Here is a 27,677-nt window from a genome sequence, read left to right as displayed (position 1 = left end):
GGGTGGGTGGGCTTGAATAGTCTTTTTTCTTACAAGACGTGCTGGCTGCACCACACCCTAGCTAGCACTCATCAAGCATTCCACCTCCCTCCTTCTAATAACAGTTCACCCTGCAACTCTGCAATTCTTTCCAGTAATGCCATGACTCCATAAACCCCCCAAGCACAGCATCCCTACCATGCTGAGGCGGGCGCGGTCTCTGAAAACCAACCCAGCCACCCACCTACACCAAAGAGCAAAAATATATAGAGCAAAAATAAAACTTTACTGAAAATGCTGCAGCTCAGAAGCTTAACTTAACAATATAAAACATATATACAAATGTAAAAAAAAAAAAGGGGGGTAGGTATTTTCAGTGCACTTCTCTATTCCTCATCACTGGGCTGTGGGCTGGTTGCTGTCCCTAGCGAGTTCCGTCCGCAGAAGTTTTCTGTGAGGAGGGGGGAAAAAGGAAGCAGAGGAAGAGGAGGGGGGTTAGCGCACAGTCAAAAAATGGACTTTTGCCCTCCCCCCCACCCCATCCACACAAAACACATGCACACAAAGTCAGTGGGACATATTACCTAAATATCACCCAGGACACTGCATATTCTGTCATTGTTGTCATGTCTGGCAGGCAGTGTCCTGCAGCCCTTGGACTTTTGGTCATGGCTCTGAAATGGAATGCGATGAAGTTCAGAAGGTTTGCAATATTGCAGTATTGAAGGAAGTCATGTAACCACTCACTCCAAAGTTTCAAACTACTTGCAAAAAACTTACCATTATGGGGATGCTGCAGCTGTTGCTGGGAGCTATGACCACTGCAGTGGCAGCATACGATGTGGGGCACAGGGGTCGCAGGTGGAGGGTACATGCAGGGGGGAAGGAGGACAAGAGGTACATAGGTGGGGGGGGAGGACATACACTATAGGTGGTGGGGGCACCAAATAATTAAGGTGTGTTAGAAAATTAAAGGATTACTTCTCTCCCTTACTTTAAAATACTAATAATAAGTCTAAGCAGACCCATCACGACCTGCCTGAATTGCGTGCTGTGAGGGAGGAGGGAGGAATGAAGGAGGCTAAAAAAGAACACACAGTGGCACCTACTGGCTAGAGGCCGGAGCACAGCGCCCCCTCGTGGCAAAGGGGATTAATTGGGAGTCTTTGGAGTCTGGCTGTTTGCACAAACAAAATCCACAGTTGGAGCGGTGTACCTGGAAAGCTACGCAAATTAAAACATCTCCAAGTAGTGTTAGTTTAAGGCACTAAATGGACTTTAAAGCCGTGGGAGACCCCAGGTTGTGCAAACACAAATGCAGTTGCATTGATGTAAACGGGAAAATTTGTTTTGTCTACACACACCCCGAGACACCAGCTGCATTTTCTACACAACCCTAATTCATCCCTAAAGCAGGTTTATCCCATGCACTAAATGAAGCACATGTGATCAAGTAATTAAAGGACATATCAAAATGGAAGCAATCCACAGAGTTCTGCCATTTGAGTGCAGAGAATAATTTATAGTAGTAGTGAGATTAAAACCCTTGACATGGGCCAGCAGTAGAGGAGAAGTCACCTTATATTTGCGTTAGGTATCACCAGGGGCTGAACCCAGGGGTGCAGCAGCTCAGCACTCCATGTATACCGCGAGGTCTCTGAGCTCACTAGCAAAGCACAGCAGCTCCTGCCAGAGTTTTATGTGTTGTGACCTCTGAGCTCAACAGCAGACTGGAGATCAGGCCAGAGTTTGTTTTCACACAACTCTGGCGCACAGGGGTTGAACACCACTGTCATTTGCTCTCCCTGCTTCCACCTCATCCTCTCCCAACTTCTCCACTGAAGTCAGCAGCAGGAGAGGAGTGGATGAGCAGCAGAGCTCAGCTCTTGGGATCCAAAGCTATGTGAAAACACAGGGCTGGAACTGCTCACCTCCTCTCTCTTCCTGGCTTCTAATGGTCCCATTCTCAATGCCTACCCAATCTCCATCTCTTAGCCTTATCATCCCAAGCCCTTGTTCCTTGCCCAGGCAGTCCTAGTCTCCCCATCCAGCATGCTATTTGGAGGTCAAATTTTCCATCCATGCACCCTCAGTTTCCCAGCCTCATTCTCAGAAACAACTGGACTGTTTTGCTCATCTTTTCCCACAAAATAACACACCAAGACAACATCCAGCATGTAAGATTTCAGCCCAGGATTAACATTTAGCAACAGTATAAGCAGCTGAAAACAATGTATAAGGGGAAGTATCAGGCAATCGTAATATTTATTTTACTGTCAGAGAATGGGGGGGAAACAGACTTCCTGTCTTCCCCCAACCATATAGGGGATTCTTTTTCTTTCCTATTATTTTTCCATACTCCTATTTCACTCTGCCTTCAGTTCTTTTTGTTTCTTCCTGTTCTTTTGGTCTTTTGTGTTCCTAACCAGCGTTTTACTATTGGTTTTGGGTGCATTTTACAAACATGTCATGCTTCAAAACAGCAAAAAACTAAGAGTCTGACACTTCTCCTCAGCAGAGAAGAAAGTCTTTGTGGCATTGTAAGAGTAAGTTCAATTATTCATGCAATATCTATTACTTGTGGTGTGTAATGGCAGTGATCCTATTTATTATTATTTTAAGGAAATAAATTAGCTTATGTTTTGACAGCTAAAATTAGCAGATACCCAAAGATTGTCAGAGACTATTTACTTTATCAGTAATATAGACTCCAGGGATATCTGGGGCCACTGCTTAAATTAATCTGCAGGCAACCTTAGAACCGGGAATATTTAAGTGACTAGAAATCCAGTTGCTTTTGAGGCTGGGAGGTTGCCACTGGGAAGGGATATTGGTCAGACAGGATTAGCAGAGGAGGCAATGGGTAGCCAGTTTTATTGCTACTGATAAGAACCGTAACATCCTGAGTTCAGAGCAAGAAAGGAAGGTAAAGGAACTTAAAAACATAGAAAAATAGGGCTTGAGGTGACCTCAGGAGGTCATCTAATCTAGCCTGCTCTCCCTCTCTCTAACTGCTCTTAAAAACTTCCACAACCTCTGTGGGTCACTGTTCCAACGCTTAAACACCCTCATAGGGAGAAAGTTCTTCCCAATATTCATCCTAGATTTTCCTTCCTGCAATTTGACACTATTACTCCTTGCCTCATCCCCTGAAGTCACAGAGAAGAGAATTGCTATTCTCTTGAAAACCACCCTTCAGGTATTTAATGACTGTTTATCCCACCCCTCATCCACCCCAGCCTTCTCTTTTCCAGCCTTTCCTTGTAAGTCATGTTTCCCAGGCCTCTAATCATTTTTACTGCTCTTTCCTAGATTCTAATGTATCTACAATCGTTCTCAAATTGCATGGCCCAAAAACTGGACACAGTACTCCAAGCGAAGCCTCACTACTGCTAAACAGAGGAGAGAATCACTTCCTTTAACTTGCAATTGACACTCCCATGAATACAAACCAATGTTACTGGCTTTTTTGTTTTTGCACAATAAGAGCATACTGTTGGCTCTCATTCAGCTTATAGTCCACTATAACCCCAGGTCCTTTTCTACAGTACTGCAGCCTAGCTAGTCATCAGAGATCTGGGGCAGAACATTTTCCAGTGCTTTATTTTTCCATGGGAAATTCTTCATTTCTAAAAATTCATTGTTTCATAAAATTCATTAGTAACAACAGATGCCAATACAATATTAGGCAAGCTTGGCAGTTTCAAAGTTGTAATTAATGTTTTTCAGGTGATTATCCCTAGGAAGTGTGTGAGAAAGTACATATATATGTTTTATTGATTTCTGAACAGGAGGGTAAATACACTCACATAATAATCCAAACCAAAAATCAAGTTATGAACTCACCTAATTGGCAATGCAGGTCAAATCAAAACCAAAGCTAAGATTCTTATTTCATCTCAGTGCCTTCATTTTTTTTCCTTAAATTTAAACAATGTAAGGGAAGTACATGCTATTGGGTATTATCTTTACATCTTTACAAGTGTTCCAATGAAAATAATTTCTTTCCACATAAAGCTTTGAATTTGTTTGAATATAACATTTAAACCACATTGTGTTGTATTTAATATTTTTCCTAATCAAATATTTCAGCTCAAATATTTGTGGCTATTGGGACACAGAATTAACATGGGGTACTTTTTCATTTTGTTTACTAAAGAAGTTAAATAAACATGCTAAATCAGATCGCGCTCTATTTAGGGCATTGGAAAATTTTCCAATTCAAAATTTTCTGAAAAACTCATATCTCTGCCAGTCGTTCCATCTTAAATGCAGGACTTTGAACTTATCCTTGTTGATTTCATTTGATTAATTTTGGTCTGTTTTTCCAGTTTATCCTAGTCATTCAGAGTTCTGAACTGTCTAGTATGTCAGTTCTACCCAAATCCATGTCATCTGCAAATTTCCTAAGTGTTCATTCAATTCCATCTTCCAAATCATTAATGAAACTATTAAACAATAACAGACCCAGGATAGATCTCTAGAGAACTCCACTCAGTACCTCATCCCAGATAGACGCTAAGCTATTGATGACTAGTCTTGATCTAACCAGTTTTTTATCCAATTCACTGTATTTCTATCTAGACGGTTCTTCTTTAGTTTACAAATGAAAATGTCAGAGGAGACAGTATCCAAAGCCTTGCTAAAGTCAAGATGTTATGAGGACTGTAGCCTTGAACACAGGGCCTTGACCTAAACAGCATAGCCATCCAACCCAATGCATCACCATGATGGTGCTCCCAAATGTTGGAGGCAGCCTGCCTAAAGCCTCCATCAGTACCTGAATCTCCACAGCTACTTCCTGTCACATGACCCTATACTTCTCTTACAAGTCCAGGGAGAGAAACAGGACGCATCTACTCATGCACTTTATTGAAGAGTAGACGGTCCACAGTAAAGTGTCACCATCTATATGTGCACCAATAGTAGGGCACAGTAAATTAACTAACTCCACTGTAAAACAGTGCTAGTGGGGACAGTACTATCTTACAGTGGAGTATTTACATGTGCTGAAATGCATGTGTAGATAGTGACAGAGGGTGGCTGAGGTGCTAAAGTACAAGGGGCTGCCTGCTGCCTAGTGCCACAGTTTAGCATCCTCATGCCTCAGCTACCCTCTCCACCACCCGACACACCACCCAGAGCCCGGGGCTGGCTGCTCCCTGAACCGCCTGCCAGCCCAGGCTGCTCCACCCCAGTTCAAAGTGCTGCAGTCCTGGGTGCACGTGTGGATGCTACAATCAGGAGCAATTGACTCTGGTACAAATGGTGCCAGAGTTTATGGCTCTGCCTTAATTGCACATGCAGATACACCCGGGAAGTGTCTGAGTAACAGAGCTTTTCCTGACCTCAAACTATGCCTCTGGTGACTTTGCCTGATGCCCTGGTTTTCTGACTCAGCTTGCTTGTGGACTCTGGGCTCAGACAGAAGAGCATTTCCCTGCTGTAACTCATAGCACTTTTCAGGAAGTGTTCCGAATTACAACAATCCCCCGGACCAAACAAAAAGTTCAAGATTAGGTCTAGGGAGGAGAGAGGGTTGGGAAATCCAGCTGCTGGCTGCAAGCCTGCAGCCAGTTTCTCCCATCAATGGCCCCTCCTTCTTCCCAGTCCAGACATTGTTTTCAGAATGGGAGGGGGGAAAGGGAGCAGAGGGAGCTCATTCTAGGAGTTCCCCAGTTGGTGCTGGACTGTGGAGCAGGTGGATGGTGCCCCTCCCACCTTAGGCAGGGCTCCAATCCACCCACCCCATCCTCTAGCACCAGGTAAAAAATCCCCAGACCACTCCCTGTTCCCTTTCTCTCCTCCCATTCTGAAAACAGCTCTGAGGCTGGGATGCAGGCAGACAAGTTACTGAAGATGCTGTTTTAAAATGTATTCATCTAAACCCTCATGCAATGGTGGTTCATATTTTCATAGGATTAGGCCCATTTAAAGTGCTTTGCAGCTGTGCACTTCTGTTTGGTCATTGCTGTAGAGTACTTTCAAGAGGCCACATCAGGCAAAAACTGTAACTTTTATCTGCACCTTATGTTCTTGGTTGATCTCCTGGTTTTCTGACCTGGCTTGTCCCCTTACCCTCTGACTCTGGTTTGTACTCCCACCCAGAAACCCTGACCCCAGGTTGACCCCCCCACCCCTGCAAGTTCTAGCTGCCCACACCCCAAACTGACAGGTATTCACCATCCACTGCTTTTCCCCTGAGCCAGAAAGCCTATCACTTCTTCATAGAAGGAAATCAGGTTGGTCAGGTATGGCTTGTTCTTGATGAATCCATGTTGGCAGTTTCTGATAACCTAGTTCTCCTCCACAGAAAGAGATTTGGAAATCAAAATAGGTTCCTTGAAGAACTGCTCCACGATCTTTCCAGATACTGAGGTCAGACTAACTGGTCTAATTGCTCAGATCCTCCTTCTTCCCCTTTTCTTAAAGATGGGTACTATCACTGTCATTTTCTAGTCATCTGGGTCCTCATCTGACTTCCAAAAGTTCTCAAAGATAATAACAAGTGGCTCTGAACATCATCCCCAATTCCTTGAGTACTCTAGGATGCATCCCATGGAGGCCTCCTACCTTGAAAACATCAGGTTCTTTGAGTAAGCCCTGACCAATTCTTCTACTCCTCTAAGCTGCTTATCTCCTCCTCTATACTTTCTGCCAACTGAACTCATAAACATTTAGTTTTCACACATAAAGTCAGCTATAAGTTTAAAGTGGCATTAAATACTTCAGCTTGCTTCATATAATCCTTTATCAGATTGCTGTCTACATTCGGTAAGGCACATCCACTTTCCTTGGTCTTCTGACACCAGTAGAAAGCTTTTGCCTTTTACAAACCATGCTAACGTCACCTTAATTTGTGTCCTGGACCCTAATTTTCTCCCTGCATCTCCATGTGATACTCTTATCCTCCTCCCTAGTAATATGGCCAAGTTTCTATTTTTCGTAGGATTCCTTTTTGCATTTCAGCTTACTGAAGAGTTCACTGTTTGGTCAGCTGAGTCTCCTACTGCACTTCCTATCCTTTCTGTGTTGACTGGATCAACATGGAAGAAAGGATCACATGACTATTTCTTTCAAACAAAAGAAACAGAATCCCAGAAAATTTGAACTTGATGACCATTAAAAAGAATAAAAAATAAAAAAAATAAAAGAAACATGCCAGAATCCAAATGGACTGAATCCTTTCAATGCTAAGAGTCCTCTGTTGCTCCCATTAAGATGCATTCAGTACTTTCCACATTCAGACTCTTAGTTGTTATTGTTGGGGTCTTACAATAGCATGCAAAGGCACTTGCAACAGAAATTAGAGCCTCATTCTTCTAGGCACTGTACATTCATAAAGCAAGAAAAAGTCCCTAAATAGACAAATGTCTACAAGCAAAAGCCTAGACAAATGCTTAGAAATGAGAAGTAACTTGTTCAAGGTCACTGTGCTGGTAAGTGGCAGCAATGAGATTAGGAACCAGGTTTCTTGATTCCCAGCCACATAACATACCCTGTCCACTAAAACACAAAGCCTGCAACCATCTGGCAAACAACCATAACATCACAGATGAAGTCAGAACCATGAGAGTCACTCTATTGTCTGACGAGGACTAAGCGATCATTAAAACACTTTTCCCCAGGAATATTACCATTAAAACAAAAATGATTATGGGTTTAGGAGGCAAGACTTATGAGGAAAGACTGAAAGAACTAGGGTTATTCAATCTGAAGAAGAGAAAACTGAGGGGGGATTTGATAGCAGCCTTCAAATACCTGAAGGATGATTACTGAGAGAATGGAAATGGGCTTTTTGCCATGACTATAGGGAACAGAACTAGGAGCAATGACCTCAAACTGCAGCAGGGGAAATTTAGGTTGGAGATCAGAAGGAACTTTCCGCTTATGAGAGTGGTTAAGCATTACAACAGGTGATCTAGAGAAGTTGTACAATCTCCATCCTTGGAAGTATTCAAAAGCAGGTTGGACAGACACTTGCCTGGGATGGTTTAGTCAAGGATAATCCTGCCACCCTAGATGACCTTGTGAGGTCCCTTCCAACCCTACTTTCCTATGATCCTACTGCATACCATGTAGCACAGCTTGTGTTCTGGTTTTAGTCATGAGACAAGACAGCCCAAGTCACAGTAAACCTTAAAACTATTAAAACTATAATACTTACTAAAAGATATCCCTGAGGGTGAGAGAGAAATAATGACTATTCTGGGCTAACAGCTGTTATCCAATATAATTTAAAAGGTGCCTAGTCATGCTCTGATAAATTTGCAGACCAGGGAACTTTACTGCAGACATATTAGGTACTCACATAATTTCCCTATTCTGACAGATTTTTCTACTGAAATGGTGTTAAAGTTGTATTTGAAATAGACACCCTGGTGCTTCTAGAATCAAGATCACCCTAATAGCTTCAGGAACTGGGTCAGAGACTCCAATTACAAACGGCTGAGAAATTTCAGGATCTTGACATGTCGTGTATTATTTCCATACTGTGGACATGTAAACAAAAATGTTAACCCTATAACTTATTTATAGGGTTAATGTTAACCCTATAACTTACTCCCTATGTTTGGGAACTAGGAGGATGAGGCTTTCAGATTATCCATAACACATGACACACTGCTTCTGCTCATATATCACTGAAGTGAGGGATTTTGGCTTTGTATGCAGTGCCTCTAGACTGCTACTCACCTACCACTGTCATGCAAGTACCAACATGGCTGCAAGGCACTGCCCGTCACCCCAAGCTCATCCCTTTTAGAAGAGAAATTACACACACTTCTGATCCACAGTTTTACCCCCAAATTTGCCTAGGGAAATAGCAGGTTAGTTGAAAGGATTTTCAAACTGCTGTACCCAAAGCTATATGCAGCTGTGTACAGTCCATTTCTGCGCCTACCCTGTACATAACTGCCTTGAATCTGATAATACTTGTGCAGAGCACAACAGAATATGCATGGCTCTTCCATTCCAGAATGCTGCATCACTAGCTCCTAAAGGCTAAGTCCTTTAGTGTATCTGCTCTGCTTAACAGATATTAGGTTAGGCAGGGAGGACATTGGTTTTCTGCCAGCACCCTTGATCCTGGGAGCAGCAGAGGATCAGTGAAGCACCTGGTACAAATTAAAAGTATCTGCCATACTTTGTGGTCACTTCTGTTTTCTCCAGCAGAGGATCATTGGAGCACAGAGTGCTGGATTGACCTAGCAGGTTCAGTGTGCCAGAGTCAAGAGTATGCAGAATATGCCCAGCTACACTAACATGTGTTGTACCAGTGGACTTCCCAGTGGGAAATCACCACCTTCCATTTGTTACCTTTACAAGGCAGAACATAGGACCAAAAACACAGTAGGCAAGCACCAGTAAAATAAACTCTAAATCAGGGTCGGGCAATTATTTCAGGCAGAGGGCCACTTATCAAGTTTTGGCAAGCTGTCAAGGGCCGCATGTGTAGCCCCACCCCTTAACATGGGTAGCCCCTCCCCCTGGAGCCATTTTGCCATCTTGTGACCAGAAGTCCCAGTCCCTAACCCCTGACCTTTGCCACCTTTACCCCTTGCCCCTGGAAGTACTCCTTTCAGCAAGGGGTTTTGCCATCTCAGAACCAGAAAAATACCAAATTATATTCAAAAATGTGAACATCTACAACATTAATTAATTTGATTTCAAAAAAGATTTTTGTCTTGATTGACATGCGTTTGTGTAGTATACATAGAAGTGATTACACAATAGCTTAAAATGAAGTCTTATTCTTGTATATTGTGGAGGGTGGGTATAGGTTTGTAGGGGGCCATGGGTATGTGGGTATCTGGAGTGAGGGAGCATGTGGATGTGGGTGGGTACAGGGAGGAGGGTGGCTGGGGCTTGTGTATGGCAGTGTGAGGAGATGTGTGGGTGCATATGTATGATGGGGTGTGCGTGAGGGATTCACCCTATGAACACAAACACACACACACACACACACACACACACACACCCCCCCCTCCTCCCTGTACCTGCAGTCTGGTGATGCAGCCAGGAGCAGCAGCCACGTGGTGCTGGAGCAGGGCAGCATCAGGAAAGCAGGGAACTGGCTGGGGGTGGGTAGGGCTGAGTTGCTAAAACCTTCAAGCCTACTGAGGGCTCCTTCTGGGTCCTACTGCCCCTGGCTCCTCCCAGCTTTGACAGGCAACTAGGAGCAAATAAATATTAATTTAGTAAATTTTTTAGGGGTCCCATGGGCCAGATAGAATGGCCTGGCAGGCCAGATCCAGCCCACAGGCTGTATTTTGCCCACTCCTGCACTAGATGTTGCCCTCTGCACAGAGCAGCAGATGTCTCCAGAGTCTGGTGTGCATACTTGCTTGAGGTGGAAGTAGAGGAAGAGGAAATGCGCGGGCGCGAGCGCACGCGCGCACACACACACACACACACACACACAGAAATTCTTAACTAAGCATTCCCACTTATCACCTCACTTTGCTCCCACGCAAAGTGGAATTTTGCAGCCAAACTATTCTTCTTTGACAATCCCTCACAGCTGAGGCCAATTGTTTTCCATAATTATCTTATCACTAGGTCTGAAGATGGCTGACAAGGCCAACCTGGGATTGAGACTCCGTTGCAAGTTGGGCACATGTTTCTGTGTAGAGTGGGTGCTCTGGATTATTTGGTTCACAACATGCTGCTTCTGCCACACCCGCTTTTCCATCTCCTATTATCGTTGTAAGGTTTCAAAGTACTAAGATTCTTGCAGCAAACTTTTTCCATTTGGGCAGTCCTGGGTGATAGTCTCCCATGAGCTGATGTTGGATTTTTTCAAGTTGGCCTTGATTTAGCTGGGACAACAAAACTTGCTTTGAGAGTCTGGAGTTGGACATCCAGATGATGTGGCCAGCCCAGTGAAGGTGATATTGGATGATCATCGCCTCAATGCTCATGGCATTTGCTTGTGAGAAGATCCTAATGTTGATGCATCTGTCTCCCATTCTATTAGAAGGATCTTCCACAAGCAGTGCTGATGATACTTCTCCACAATTTGAGGGGTGTCTCCTGCATATTGTCCATGTGTCACCTCTATCCAGTAAGGGGACGAACACCACTGCTTGATAAGCCATGAGCTTGGTTTCAGATCTGAAGTTGCAATCTTTGAACACTGGTTTCCTCAGGCATCCATAGGCTGCACTTGCACATATGAGGCGAGGCTGGATTTCATCATCAATTTCAGCCTTGTGCAAGAAGTGGCTTCCAAGTTGTCAATGCATAAGGTGACAAGGCTCCCAGGTACCCCGTGAGCAGGGGGGATTCCCTGCCCTCCCCCCACCGCCAACAGTCCCCGACCGGCAGGGGATCATGGCCTGGAAAGGGCTGAGGGTTGGCTTCCCTTACCTTAAGTGAGCCAGGCCCCGGAAGCATGTGGCACTCCGGCACCATTTTAAGAGCAGACGCTCCCTGAGTATGGGGAGGCACATGGCTAATGACACCATAAAAAGGCATCCAGAGCTCCAGCACGGGGCAGCTGATGACAACAAAGCAGTGGCATTCCCAATTGCAAGGAGCTTCCCCACTGACCCCACGAAATTCAACAAGGATGCCACGGAGCTGCCAGAGAGCCAGACCAAAGGAGACCTGAAGGGTTCTCTGCCCCTGAAGACAGAGCGGAGGACGGGCATTCAAATGGTGGGACCTGCCCATGGACTGAGTCTGGGTATTGGACTCTGGATGTGTGAGTCCAACTCCCCATGCAGTGTCATTTGGGGAAGCTCCAGGGTTTTCTTTGGTCTTCAGTTTCTTCTTTTGGAGGGGGTCCTTGTTCTTTGGAAACGAGAGTCAACAGGAGAATCCCGGCATGGCCAACAGAGGTCCGGCAAGGGAATCTAGGGGGCCTAAGCATATTTTAGGGAGAGAGCCAAAGCAGGGAAGACCCACCAGACTATCCTGACTGCTACTTGGGGAGCAGGTGGCTACCAAGACACCTAAGGGTCACACCCCGGCATCACAGGCTATGCAAACACGTTAACAGTAACATCATCCCACACAGTAGGGGACAATGAGGGAGTCTGCCTCATGTGGCAGGCCAGTACATTATCATCACCATGACTCCATCAGTTGGCTAGTGGACAGAGTGTAGGGGAGGTGGAGCCCCAAGTCACTCGATATAGCACCGAGCTGGCTTGAGGGTAGAAGGTCACCCCACTTCTGGAGGAACCTCCTTTTCCATTGATGAGTTCCTAACTTACAAGACACAGTGGGCAAGTAGAAGGGAGACCCACCTCAGGTCAGGAAGCTCCAAGAGCCCCGTGGGGGTGCAAAACCAGTGGGCTACAGGGAGGCAATTGGCACAGGGACTGTAATATTCAGGCCTGTGACCTTTCCTCTGGCCCACCCCCAGAGACAAAGTGGTACATTGGCTGGAAACCAACCTTCGGTTTTGGGGGGAATCTAACAACCCAGGCTTCAGGATCCATGGACAACACTGCTCTAGGATCTGATGAGTAAGTGGTTGCAGTTGGCAATACATGACCATGATGGCCTTGCCAACCAAGTGCTGTTGGAACAATTTTCAAGTGGACCTCACCCAACGCTGGGGGAGGTGCCACCTCCCCCAAAACTGCAAGGAGGCGTTGTGTTTCACCAAGGCTTTTGCAGTTTCTGAAGGGGAATACAGTACAGAAAAGCTACCCCTTGGCCCATGGAGCAGAAGGATTGGCGATGGTGAGAAGAGATGGCCCTTAAGCAAGGGGGGAGCAAGAGAAGTGATATGCTTCCAGAGTGGCAAGGGGGGGGGGCAGGGCACATGTTTAAGGGCTGCTGTTGTAATATGTGGGACTGCTGGAAGCCAGAAAGGATGCCAGAAAGGTGCTGCAGGATAGAGCCAGACCATCGGATAACCCAGAGGCCATGGATTGCAGCTATGGAGGAGTGGATGCGAATGTGGGTTGGAGCTTCCCTGTTGTAATAGCCTGGATCAGGGGTTGACAAGTCAAGGCCACGTTAGACACGGGATGCTCTCAGTTCCTAATCAGAGCCAATGTAGTACCTTGGGAACAGCTATGGAAGTCCACCACCAAGATGACCTGCATACATGGCGAGGCGATGCAGTATGAGAGGAAATTCATACCCATAAGGGTAATGGAACATCAGGGAGAACTGAAAATGGGAATTGCCCCAAAACTAGCATGCGAGGTGGTACCAGGGTGCAATTGGCCACCCATCTATCAAGTGATCAAGCATGTAAGAGAGGCTAAGGCTGAGTACAGATGATTACAGAGTGAAGGCGGGTGGCTCAGAGAGGCCAAGTCAGATCAAGAGGAGGCTTACAGGGAAGGCAAGCTGATTAGGCTGGAAGATGTGGCTAGTGTGGCACAATTCAGAGAAGCCCACAACAGATCTGTGAGAAAGAGGTCCTGATAGCAGGGGCTTTACCTGAGCTGCCAGGGTAAGAGTTCTGCTGTGAGGAGAGACAAAACCTTTTATATCGGATAATGGCAAAGAGGGACGTGGGGACTGAGATTGCCCAGCTGGTGGTCCCAAAACCATTTTGGTGGGTGGTATGGCACATAGGCCTGAAGAAACATTGGGTTTTTCTAGTGATGGTCTTATGCCCCAGATGACCTCCTGTAGGAGCTGAATGGACTAAGTTGCATGACAAAGTCACCCAGATATGCACAGCCTGCCTGGAATGTCAAAAGGCTAGAGAGGTAAGGCTCCTGCGAGCCCCTTTACAGCCAATGCATACTGTTGATGTTCCCTTTTCCTGGGTGGCATTGGACACAGTGGGACTCCTACCCAAAAGTAGTGTGGGTAATCCGTAAGTTCTAGTATTTATACACATCATACTACCCTGATACCATGCCACTCATTGACTGCCCCCTGCATTGCAGAGGAACTGATCAAGTGGATCTCTTGAATGGGCATTCCACAGGAGAGCTTGACTGACCAGGGCCAGAATTTTATGCCAGGTGTGTTGCAAGCCATATGCCAGACCCTCAGAGTCACCCACTTCTGTACATCAGTGTACCACCCGCAGACCAATGGATTGGTTGAATGACTTAATGGTACCTTGAAGAGGATGTTAAAGCAGTGTACTCAGGCCAACCCACAGAAGTGGAATCTGATGATATCACCCATACTATTCACAATATAGGATATACCGCAAAACTCACTGAAATGTTCCCCGTTCGAGTTAGTACTTGGCCATACACCGCAAGGCCCCTTGCAGGTGATAAGAGAAGGATGAGAACAGCTGGGCAGAGTGAAGAGGATGGATGAGGGATACAAGAAAGAGTTTCAAGAATGTATCCGTATCGCACAATGGGTGGCCAGCAAATGACAGTTCATGGTGGGGCAAAAGGTGTTAGTCTTGCTGCCAACGTTCACCAGCAAGTTCCTGACTAAATGGCTAGGCCCACTGAGATCCTTAGGTGTATGGGCCCAGATGACTATGAGGTATTTAGACTGGGCCATAAAAGAGAGAGGCACAGATTTTTCAAGTCAACTTGATCCGGAAGTGGTGGGCACCACAAAGATTGCTGGTGACCCTAAGAAAAGAACAGGATGAGCTCAGTCCTGAACTTTCTCTGGAGAGGAGTGGAAACCCTAAGCACCTGCTACCACAGACTGGGGAAGAACTGACGGCTGACTAGAAACAGGAGCTCCGAACATTCACCTCTAGGTTCCAAGACGTTTTTAGGGATGAGTCAGGATGGGTCTGCCACACCGAACATCATATCTACACCCCGGGCAGGGTGGTGCGGGAGCACTGGCACCCAGTGCCTCATCATCCTCATAAAAAAATACTCCAAGAGTTATGCAAGATGATCCATCAAGGGGTTATCAGGCCCTCCAGAAGTCCATGGAGAAGCCCACTAGTCCTGGTCCCTAAAAGCAATGGATCACTACAACCTGTGTGTGGCTTACAGGAAATTAATTGCCATCATCACCTTCAATGCTTTGCCTATGCCCAACATTATGGAATTGGTAGAGCACACTGGTATGGCAGAAAGCCCTCCAATTACTATCCCATGGTCCTCATCCATGTGCGCATGAATGGTGCAGCCAGGAGTAGTCCAGACCACATCATGAGTGACTTTGATGGGGGCACAGGTGGTCTTCTCATCAATCCTCCCAGTCAGCGGTCACTATCAACACCAAGACCCCTGTGTCAGAGAAGTCAACCTGAAGCTACAGAGCAGCTATCCACATCCATGTGGGTTTTGACTTCTACAACCACAATCTGCACTTCCATGAGAGAGGTATCATGGGATCAGATGTTCTTCATCTTTCTTCTAAAGGTAGGAGTCTGTTCTCTTACAGGCTGGCTGATCTTCTCTGAAGGGCTTTAAATTAGATTCGTCGGGTGAGGGGGATGCAGTGGACAATGAGAACCTAGGTTCAGAGAACCATGAGCCATGTGATGGATCAGCCCAGGTAAGCACTAAGGGGCCTGATAGACATCAGGACAGAGGGGTACCAAGGGCACCCATCGGGGGGCTTAAATGTCTCTACACTAATGCTAGGAGCATGGTGAACAAGCAGAAGTAATTTGCACTCCAGCTTGCAGGCAACAACTTTGACCCCTACTCAGGATTGGGCAGTAAGCATTGAAGGTTATGGGTTGCACAGATGGGATAGAGTGGGTAAAAATGGGGGGTGGAGGTTGCTCTCTATGTTAAGGAGCAACATACATCTTCTATAATCAAGATGGAATCAGAGGAGGGCCAAATTGAGGTACTATGGTTTAGGATACAAAGGGGTCAAGGGAAAAAGGACTTGGTAGTGGGGGTCATCTGCCACACCAGGAGGATAAGCTAGACCTGGAATTCTCCGGGCAGCTCTCAGAGGCCATACAGTCAAGAGATATGGTTGTCATGGGTAACCTAAACTACCCTGACATCTGCTGGGAGGATCAGTCAGCCAGAACTAATCACTTACAAAGGTTCTTAACCTGCATACAGGACCTCCACCTAATGCAGGAGGTATACAATCCCACTAGGGAAAATGCCTTGCTGGACTTGGTGCTGGCTACAGGGGACAACCTGGTGGGGGATCTGCAGGTACAAGACAACCTAGGGGATAGTGACCATCAATTGACTGAATTCACTATCTGGCGAAGGGTGGAAAAAGTAACCAGCAGGGCAGAAGTGCTAGACTTCAGAAAGGCTGACTTCAGTGTGCTTAGGAGATTAGTTAGTGAGGCATTAAAGCTCAGGAGCATTGACAAAATAGGGGTCCAGGAAGGGTGGTCGTTCCTCAAGGAAGCAATCCGTCGGGCACAGAAGGAGGCAATCTCAGTGCATAGAAAAGGGGGCAAAGGGGCCAAGAAACCCTCCTGGCTAAACAGGGAAATCCAGGCAAGCCTAAGGGCAAAGACAGGGGCGCACAGGCTGTGGAAGCATGGGGTAGCTACCAAAGAGGAGTATACCTGCTTGGCTCACACTTGCAGGGAATCAGGAAGGCCAAAGCAGCATTAGAACTCAGGCTGGCAACAAAAATTAAGGACAACAAAAAGTCCTTCTTCAGGTATATAGGGAGCAAAAAAGAAGGCGCAGGGCAGCATAGAACCCCTACAGGACAGACATGGGCAATTAGTGACAGATAGGAGGGACAAAGCAGAGTTCTTCAATTAGTTTTTTGCCTCTGAATTCTTGAACTCAGATTTAGACATAGGCATTACTGACAGAAGCAGGAGAAACACCAGCCTACCAACTGTCACCACTGACCTAGTAAAAAGACATTTGGAGGGGCTTTAAATCACGGATGTGTTTAGATCAGAGGGACCAGATACTAACCTTGTTTCTTTCTATGACCAGGTCACCAGGGGCAACATGTAGGGGGTGCACGCAGGTGCACATGCACCCCGTGAGCATGGCAGTGCACCCCTTGCAAAAAGGCGCTGCTCACCACCCCACTGCCGACACCACTGGCAGCATCTGCGGGCAGTCTGCAATTTATGTGATGCTGCTGGCAGTGACTGTGGGTGGTCGCCAACCCTTGGTTAGTGCTCAACACTCCCTTCCAACCCCCCACCCCCGACAGCACCGGCGGCATCTGTGGGAGCTCCCCTGCTTACTGCCGCCACGCTCCCGCTGCTACCATTGCCGTGCCCCTCCCAGTCACTGGGGGCACATTCTGTTCATGCAGGTCACTAAAAGCTTAGATGCAGGAGTCAAGGTAGATGCCATCTACTTGGACTATAAGAAGGCCTTCAACAAAGTATCCCATCCCATCCTTATAAACAAATTGAACAGCTGTGCCATAGACGATTACACAGTCATGTGGGTGGCAAATTGGCTTAAGGGTCATACCCAGAGAGTGGTGATGGACAGGTTGGTATTGACCTGGAAAGATGTGGGCAGTGGGGTCCCCCAAGGCTCAGTCTTTGGGCCGATGCTGTTCAGTATCTCTATCAGCGACCTGGATAAAGGCACGGAAAGCACTTTGTCCAAATTCACAGATGACATCAAACTATGGGGCAAAGCAAACACGTTGATGTGAAGAAACCAAATCCAGGTGGACCTGGACAGGTTAGAGAAGTGGGTAGAGAACAACAGGATGCATCTCAACAAGGACAAGTGCAAGGTGCTGCACCTAGAGAGAGAGGGAGAGGGAATCGCCAGCACACCTATAGGCTGGAGGATGATCTTCTCAGCAACACAGTGGTGGAGAGAGCTCTCGGAGTCATTGTCAACTCCAAGATGAATATGAGTCATCAATGCAATGAAGTAATTAGCAGAGCTAACCACACTGTCAGGCACTAGTAGGTGCATCATGAACAGGTCCAGGGGGGTGATGCTCCCCCTGTAGGCGGCCCTGGTCAGGCCACAGCTAGAGTACTGCATCCAATTCTGGATGCCACAATTCAAGAAGAATGTGGACAACCTTGAGAGGGTCCAGAGAAGGGCCACTTGTATGGTTAGTAGCCTGCAGGAAAGGCCTTATAAGGAAAGGCTGAAGGACCTAGACCTTTTCAGCCTCCACAAGAGAAGGCTGAGGGGGGGGGATCTTGTGGCAGTATACAAATTCACCGGGGGGCAGGGGGGCAGCAGGGAATAGGAGAAGCTGTTTACCAGAGCACCGCTTGGAATAACCAGAAACAATGGCCACAAGCTCATAGACAGCAGATTTAGGTTAGACATCAGAAAGAACTTCTTCATGGTTAGGGTCTCCAGAATCTGGAGCAGGCTTCCAAGGGAGGTGGTGCTCTCCCCTACGTTGGGGGTCTTCAAGAAGAGATTGGACAAGCACCTGGCTGGGGTCACATGACCCCAGCAGTTTTTCCTGCCACTGGCAGGGGGTCAAATTTAATGATCCTTTGAGGTCCTTTCCAACCCTAGCATCTATCAATCTATAAAGACATGTCTAATATGGATATGTATAAGTGGTACTGGCAGATTTCCATGGCCAGCTGCAATCAGGCCAAAACAGCACTTGGAATCCCTCGGGGGCTTTACGAATTCATCCAAATGCCTTCAGCTTACATGGCACGGTGGCTACAGTCCAAAGATTCATGGATTGCATGCTGGCGCCCCACACTAAACATGCAGCGGCATATATCAATGACATGGTCATATTCACAAAGACATGGGACCTACACCTACAGGCAGTGAGGGCCATAGTGAGGGAACTATAGGAGCTAGGAATGATGGCAAACCCCAAAAAGTGGATACTGGAGAAACACGAGACCAAATACTTGGGTTTCCAGGTAGGTCATGGGGTCATTAAACCCTTGGTAGTCAAGATAGCAGCCATCCAAGGATTCCCACCCCACAAAAAATGCAAACAGATGCAGTCATTCCTGGGACTGGAAAATTATTATAAGTGTTTTGTGTCTCATTTTGCTGACCCACCCGCTCCATTATCTGACACCCTAAAGAGAGGCAACTCCAAGATCCTGTGATGGACATCAAATACGGCACGTGGCTTTGACCGATTGAAGGCCGCCATATGTCAAGACGCGATAATACATGCCTCTGATTTTAATAGTCCCTTTATTTTGCAGACAGATGCCTCTAACACTGCTGTCAGAGTGGTGTTAACTCAACATGACCAAGGCATCGAAAGACTCATGGCCTACACAAGTCATAAACTGCTGCCCACAAAGACTGGGCATGTAACCATAATGAGGGAATGTCTGGCCATCAGGTGGGCCACTGGATATTTTCATTGCTATCTAATGGAGCGTGAGTTCCAGCTGGTGATGAATCATGCCTCCCTGCGATGGCTCAGCCACACACAGACTGACAATGCCTATACTACCCATTGGGGCTTAGCATTAAAGCCATGTAAATTTATTGTGGTACATAGACCAGGAGGAGACAATGCCATGGCTGATCTTCTATCTAGGTGCAGGGATATGAAAGTCAACTCGAATAGGGATTCACAGATACTGGAAGAAGACATAGATGCAGGTAATGAAGAGAACCACAGACAAGGAGCTTGCCTAAGATGTTTAAGGGAAGAGTGGATGTTGGTGATCAGTCCAGTAAATATCAGTTCCTAGCATACACTCTGACCTTTGGAAGGTCTGCAAAGAAACTGGGCTGACCACCATGATGCCCTAATAAAATTAGAGCCCCCTTTTCCCCCCAAGTTATGATTTTCAATTTTTACAGGTGGCTCTTGTCTCTTATGGGGGGAGGGTCAGTCCCCCTGAACTCCCCCCATATTCGAACCCTGAGCCTGAGTGATGTGGACATCTTTGTGATCCTGGGCACAAAGAATATTGCAGTCAATCAGGTGCCAATGCTCAGATTGTGGATATTGCCATCATGTCTGAAGGATCAGGGTATTGGTAATGGTGAACCCATGTTCCATGCATTTGGTAAAAGGAGTGTGCTTTTGGAGTTGACCTTTCCTATCCTTCCTTGCCAATGGTTCTATTCCACAGGCTCAAGTCCCTTCTGACTCTGGTGTTGAAATCACTGAGAAGAATAAGTCTGTCTCCCTCTAGAACATCAGAAAGGACTTGGTCAAGGTTGGCATAACATTCTTCCTTGGTTTCATCAGCAGTGTCAAGAGTCGGAGTATATGCACTGATGACAGCTGCATATTGGCTCCCAGCCAAACAAAAGCATACTCATTAGCACAGGGGCAGGCAATTATTTCGGGTGGAGGGTCACTTACCCAATTTTGGAAAGTTATCAAGGGCCACATGGGTAGCCCTACCCCTTGACTGGTCCCAAGATGGTGACCAGGGGGTAGAGCACCTATGTCCCAGGGCCAGCACCAGTGGGGCCCAGAGCAGGGTGCAGGCTGGCAGGGGCCTGTGGAGCTGGGCTGGGCTGCACCAGCAGGGAGAGGGGAGAGCTGGCCCGGCTCCATAGAGCCCCTGCCGGCCAAGACCATGTACCCCTGCCATCCTGCTTTGGGCCCTGCTGGCACTGGCCCTGGGACACCAGTGCAGGCCCTGTGCTCCCCCACCTGCTCACTCCCAGTGCTCCCCAGTACAGGCAGGGGGCAGTGCACAGCCCCAACCCCCTGCTCACCGGCAGGGAAGGAGCTGGTGTGGAGCGCAGGGAAAAGTGGCCCCTTGCCCACCCTGTGGCCAATGCTCCATGCTGCAGCCACTCGCAGCCCCCATGGGGCTGTCCTCAGCAGGCATAGGCAACCCCACATGGGCTGCGAGCGGCTGCAGTGCAGGGCACCGGCCATGTGGTGGGTGAGGGGACACTTTTCCCTGTGCTCAACAGCAGCTTGTAACCCACCCCCTGCTGCCAGCCTGGGCCCCGCAGCAGCTCTGGGCTTACCTGTCAGGACTGTGCCACAGTGGCAGCAGCTGCAGCCCCCGCTTGCCGCACTGGGCAGTGTTTGCTGCTGCTCCTGCCCACCCATAGCTTGTGCACTGGGCAGCCCAGAGGCAGTGGTGGCAGCCTCACCATGGCATGAGCTCCGGGCAGTAAACACTGCCTGGTACAGCAAGCAGGGGGGGCCGCAGCTGCTGCTGCCATGTGCAGCCCCAATGGGAAAGACCAGAGCTGGCACAGGGCCCAGGCTGGCAGCAGAGGCAGGTTACAAGCTGATGCTGAGTACACAGGAAAAGCGGCTCCTTGCCCGCCCCATGGCCGGCACCCCGCACTGCAGCTGCCCACAGCCCACATGGGGCTGCCTGTGCCTGCTCAGGACAGCCCCGTGTGGGCAGCGAGTGGCTGTAGCAGGGAGTGCTGGCCACGGGGCGGGCAAGGGGCCGCTGTTCCCTGCGCTCTGCACTAGTTCCTCCCCTGCCCTTCCCTGAGCTTTCTGCGCTGGGGCAGCCACGTGGTCCCAGGTCAGAAGACCCTGCTGCAGCTTCCGGCTGGGGGGGTGCGGCCGGGTGGGCCCTGCTGTTGCGGGAGCCCACTGTGGGCCATATTTTGCCCACCCCTGCATTAGCACTACATCAGATTCCTTAAGATCAAGCATAAAGACTTGGGCTCAATGCAGATGGCAAGTCCCAGTATTGCATTACACTTGCCCGCGAGCATACCAAATCCCACACAAAAGGTAAGGCATGGGTTTACAGGGTTGCTGAGTGATCAATTCCATCAGCTACCAGAGTCAATATGTTTTGGAGTACTGACATAAATGGAAAATTACTGGAAAAAAAAGATAAACCAAGGGTGAACAAGCAAACAATTTAGCAAATGTGGAAGTTCTCTGGGAGTGGCAGAGTCCAACAAGCATTTCCAGAGCTGGAATGAGCTCACATATGGGCTTTCCCCCCCATCTTCAGCTAAATGCATCAGTAGATGTTACAGTTTGTCCTGATCCATCCTTTGATGTAGTGCCCCCAAGACTGCTTTCTACATACATCCTGTTTGCATAAACTGCACAGAGATCTGACTTATCTGGAGGAAGGGGGTGCATCTAATAAGTTTTGGTAAATAGTTTTTCAGTGTTTCTTGCATAATATTTAAAAAGTCTGATTCAGACCAATTAGGTCATACTAGTGAAAGATAAAGCAGAAGTGGTTAGATCAGAGCGGTACCCCTGTCTCAGGGTGCGAGACACAGTAAGAATGCTTTATTTCTGTCAAACCACACAATTTCCAAAACATAAGTTTTCTCTGTGTGTATTATATTTCCTCAGAGTTCCAGGTTGTGCTGGTGAATCATTAAATGCCACAGTTTTGTCTCCTGACAGCTGGAAGGATCTTGGAAAATGTCAGATTTGGAGCTCATGATTTGTTAAAACCTGTATATATGAGGTTAAAAAGGCAAAACAAGCCAAGTTTGACAGAGTTTGTTTGCCCCTGTGAGTTTGTTTGTACCTTAATTCCCCAACTAGCAGTGATGAGCAGGAAGTATATTCACACAAGGATGGGAGGAGAGCATGTGGTGTTCTTAAATAGATCCCTTTATCGGCCCAGGAGAGGGTTTGATGAAGGCTGAATGGTACTGCATCTGAAGCTTCCCAGGCAGGAGAAGTCACTCCAATACCAGAGTATTTCTGATCAGAAGTCAAAAGGAGGGGAATGCAGGAATTTTAGAGACAACTCTTACAGAAACAACTGAGGAAATCTTGTGCACTTATTCTCCTGCTTCTGTTTCCCACTATCTGCATCATATGAAGGAAGGAAGTAACACAAACATAATGGAAGTACCTGTGATTGCTGGTTTGCAAAGGTAAAGATAAGAGAATAAGGGATAAAGATGAGAGGTAAAAATAAGAGAAGAAGAACAATAAGGAAGGCACCTCAGGAGCTGTTGCAACATGCACTATTTACTCCAAAGCTGCTTTGCTATTTGCCTCTACAAAAGGAAAAACACAGGGAGCCAAAAATCAGATGATGAGAACCAAGAACAAATTTCACGCTGCTCAGCCTTCTGCCCCTAGTGAGTCAGGAAAATCTTCAGCAGGGCCTCTCCGACCTTCAAAATGGTTAGATTACCAGAAGATTAAAGTTATCAAACTCAAGACTGAACTCCTGTGAACAGTTAGCTTTTTATCAGCAGATTCACTTGACTGCTAACCATAACTGTTCACAGTCTGTGCAAACTTTAAGCAAAAGAGGTCAAATAAGGAACCCATCCAAAGAACATCTTTTGTTCTAACAAATGGCCAGAGCTTCATCTGCTAAAAGTCTGAGTTTACATCACACAGTTGCGTATAAACACTTAAACTGAAAAAACTACAATGGAACACGAAGCCTTAACAAAAGTGGGAGCTACTCCACTGCTGACATTACTGCTCTGCTGAGGGTAGTAAACAAACCTCAGTGTAGCATGCAGGCCACAAAGAAGCCAAAATGTTGCCAAAAGCACTTATTAAAAAAGCAAAAGGACTCATAAATGGGCTTCATTTAGAGAAAAAGGGAGAACCTCATTTTCAATGCATTTTAAAAGGCTAGATAGTTTGAACATCTCTCTCTCCTCCTTTAAATTTCTTTCTCTTACCCTAAACAAATGTAAATCCTGCCTGTTTATTTCTGTCCTTTGATAGCCTTGGAAGTATATGAGATGGTTTGCAATGGACATGCAGTAACAAGATTGCTCACAAAACAGATACGCACCTAAGCAGACTGATTTCTTCTCTCTCTCTCTCTCTTTTCTAAAAGGGCTTATGTAACAGAATCATTTACCGTATTTACTCAAATATAAAGTGACCTTGACTATAAAATGACCACCCCCCAATAATTAAGTTTATATATGGAAAACATATACATTTGTTATAATCTAATGATTGGAGGTTTGCCTGGAGTTTCCCCCCCTCCCACTGCTACAGCAGGGAAAATAAATCTGGAGGGTCAGATACCCACCTTGCCCTGTGCCCCCCTCCCCCCCCACCCCCAACTTCTTCCCCTGCTCTCCCTGAACACATGAAAGTGATGGGAAAATTTGAAAACACTGACTTTGAAATAAACATACCTGCAGTTATTTGCCTATAGGCAAATTACTACAGGTACCGATACACTTAGCTCATCCAAAATTGATGCATTTTACCCTTTTTGAAACATCTGCAAGTTTTAGCACAGGTACTCCATGAACACATTTTAAGCAATACTTTTATATCTACTTAAAAACTATGTATGATATTAGTCCAAAGCTCATGATTTGCCATATACGGGTTTCCCTCGCTTTATACTGTACATTCTTTCCTGGAAAACAGCACATAACTCAAATTCGCATAAAGGGAACCCATTTTACAATGTAAGAAACGGGGATACGTTCCAAGACCTCAACTGTACTGACCCCCAGACCTATTTCTACCACTTTTACAAGACAATTTTGGTACTCACCAACAGCAGACAGTACACACAAGCACAGGACACTATCGTAATGGAGATGGCAACTACAGAAACACGTGCTGCAGACAATGAGTGAGGAACACAGATCACACAGGAGACTATATTTTGGTGCATGTCCCACTCCCACAATGCACCGCACAATGCAGCTGACTGTGGGCTTCCACCACACTGATCACATAAGAGTGAATTTACCTCGCATATAAATTATTGGCATAAAAAGGGCCATGCATAAGAGTGAATGCACACATACAGAACCCACATAAAGTGAGGGAAACCTGTACTTCTTTGGGCTGGACTCCAGTAGAGTCAACTGTGTTTTAAGCCATAGTGATCAGACAGCTCAGCACTGCCTGTGTGTGTACTCCACGTACCCACCACAAAGGATTCACGTGCAAATTAACTCCTTCCCCCCTTGCCCACTCATGACTGGAACCAGATGTTCTTGTCACGAGTCCCAGGATCCTCCAAAGATTTATTTGTAGGTGAGGTGCACGGCAACCTGGTCCAGCTTCACCTCATGGAGGGTGGGGTCATAATAATCATATGCAACAGGCTGAGAGAGGGGGCAACAGAGGAATGCTGGGTGAAATGTTTGGGGCCTCATTTGGTGATGTTTGCCAGAGATTTAAGGCTAGTGAATAAACAGGAATCACTGGAAATGGGAAAGGAAGGCAGAGCTCAGCTGTGGGAGTGAAGAGGAAGTTGAAATGTATTTGATGTAGTGGCTCAGAGTGACTTGAAAAAATGTCACTGCTAAAGAGGACTGCATTTAATGGACATTACCATATATCTTATCCAGACAAGTTGTTCTAACTTATTCTTGTGGTAAGCTCCCATCAGTGTGTTTGCTCAATACAGACTATGTGTTTTATAGTTATGCTATGCATTGGCTGCATTTAATCAAACTTCATAGTTGGTTTTCATTACTGCACATGCTGCTTTTGGAAGCAATTTAATGATAGACAGTGTATGAATTAGGTTTCCTTTTATGTGAATGCAAGATGAGCTTTTTTCTACATGTTGGTTGCAGGATGGGGGGGACCTTGTCCTATATTTGAGTAAATACAGTAAATGTAATTGAATGCTGTGCTTCAGACCAGCATATTTCAGGTTTTCATGTCCAATTGTTTCCATTTCTTCCACTTCTGTGCTAAATTGGGGTAATATTCACTTCTATTTACTTTTTCACAAGAAACAAAATAGCATCAAGTAGTATCATTCTGGAAGGCCATTAAGACATAACTGCTCACTTGCTTTCTCATGGGAGTTATCTAACTTCAGCTTTTGAAACTGTTGTTGTGGCTTTTTGGTCAGCAGAGGATGAGAGTAACAGCAGAGAGAAAGGAGCTTTCTTCAGCAGCCATGTTAATGCAAGCGACACAGCAGCACAGGTGATCATTATATCTACCAAACTCCTTTTCTTCTCACAGGACAGGGAATTGTGGGACAAGATAAAGGAAAAGGTAGTCTAGTCAGCCTCATAGCCTTGGCTCCCGCCTCCCCACACACCCATAAAAAAAAATCCCTGGGTATGATCTTCACCCCAGCTCAAACAATTTGCTACATGAAAGGGCTAAAGAGGTTTAATAGAGTCCTAAAGGTTTCTAACACGGAAAGATTTTCTCAGTACACACCAGACATAAGGGGTATGGCTCACCCCATAGGCTAGGGACAGAAATTATACGTACACAGGTAGAAGTGATTGGAAACCGTTTCAAGTCTGTAACACAATATTCGTTCAATGCACATAAACCACTTTTAAAATGGCCAAAACTGGTTTAAGATACATCTGGATGGATGTAGTATCAGACTTAACTGATTTAGGTTAAATCAGTTTATTGAACTTGTCCCAGATCAAGTTAACTCACAGTCCACCAGCATCCCAGGATGGTGTGCACCTCTCCTGCAATTCTTTCCCTCCCCCCCAGGGTGGATGGGTGGGCTAGCCTTGGCCCATGCTGTCTGCTCCAGCCAAGCATGGAGGCATGCTGTAGTGCCCCCTAGCTTCTGGCCTGAGCCACTGCAGGCATGTGACTGCATTTGTAGAATCAGAAGTGAATGTCTGTTCACTTGATTCAGTCTCAGGCTTTTTGACTGTGTGTACTCAACCATAAGGGATATACCTGGGATGGCTACAGCACATAGCATTCCAGAGATTATAGGCAGTGCTGGTACCCATCAGGAACTGGGGAAAACAGGTTGGGCAGTATGTATGAAACTAGGAGACACAACAGTGCTCTTGATAACCAGCTTAAAGCTACCACAATCTCTTCTCCCTGGGCTGAGTTCTGTGCTTGTGTCTCAGGAAGGTGCAACATCAAATCTCACAGCTTTTCCCATATACCTTCATTTACAGGGTAAAATTATGGCCCCATTTAGCTTAGTGGTAGCCAAACTAGTGATCCTCATATTACTACAGCAGTTACCATGAGGTGGGATGCTGTCAGCTACATCCAAGGCAGCCTGCAGCTGCTCTCTGGCACTAGAAAAAGTTTTACCAGGCTAAAATCCCAAGGCAGTTTATTGATTCTCCTCTATATATATTTGAAAGTCTTACCAGGCCAGTAGAGCCTAGAGCCATAATTTCCCAACCTGAATTGAAGGCTCAAAAAGGAATAAGCTTCCCTCTCTCCTTTGGCATGCTCTTAATTTGTCTAACCTTTCTCCTTGCTGGTGCCAGAATTACTGAGGTTGCAGTTGGAGGAATATATAAGTTTTCTGTCCTTCTAGGTGGGTCCTGATGCTTTTTGTCTACCTTCTGTGCCTTGGTTTTGCCACACTATTCTGACTAGGTCCATTATGGTCTTATACATGGCACTTTTTCAGTTGACAATGATTGCAAAATATCCACCAACTTATGTTTACCCACTTTCACTCTTCCATAGGAATCTGGAGGTCAGACACCATCCATTGCATCAGATCCTGAAAACCTCTAAAGTCATTCAAACTGCTAGCAGGAGAAGGAAATCAAGTCAGGGTAGGGTCTCCAGTCTTCACTTAAGCCAAGGTTAGTAAAGCATCCTCTTGTTCTAGTTACAGGAGCTGAGAGCACTGTGGGGCAGCCTGCAAGGCCAGGCTGTTAAATGGGTCTGTAAGCTGATAAAATATGCCTTTATATGACCACTGCTCTTTGGCGCCCCTGGCCAATACACCCACATCAGCATAGCAAAAAAAAGGTATGGGAAGGCAGGAATCAGGCCCTTTGGAAGGGTCTCTTTCAACCCTGTGCCTGTCCCAAGATGTTCTCCTGGTTTTCCTATGAGATAGCAAAGAGTACTGTGGGACATGCCAAGGCATGCCTACAGTATTGTTCTAAAGAGTCATCTTCAAAGTATGACAAAGAAGTTAAGCAGAATGAACATAAAGATTCCATAGGTGACATGGAAGAGCTCAGGAATGATGAAGACAACACCACCCTGGCGCCTCCCTTCCTCACTCACCTTTAGGCTCCCATAATGTAATACAGCCATTGGACCCCAGAATGCACCACATC

The 27,677-nt window shown here is 46.4% G+C and overlaps 1 long non-coding RNA gene across 1 annotated transcript; it reads right to left on the bottom strand.

Moving 5' to 3' along the window:
• Positions 1-244: 244 nt before the first annotated feature.
• LOC102379269 lies at positions 245-27,677 on the bottom strand. Its single transcript, XR_323529.1, has 3 exons — positions 27,625-27,677; positions 564-653; positions 245-430 (listed from the first exon to the last, which is right to left on the bottom strand). It is a non-coding gene; the product is annotated as an uncharacterized LOC102379269 (long non-coding RNA).

This window comes from Alligator sinensis, unplaced genomic scaffold (assembly GCF_000455745.1).
Source record: "Alligator sinensis unplaced genomic scaffold, ASM45574v1 scaffold123_1, whole genome shotgun sequence".
In the NCBI taxonomy this organism is placed as follows: Eukaryota; Metazoa; Chordata; order Crocodylia; family Alligatoridae; genus Alligator; species Alligator sinensis.
Note: the sequence above shows the minus strand (reverse complement) of the source record. Positions and strands in the feature narration are given on the sequence as shown.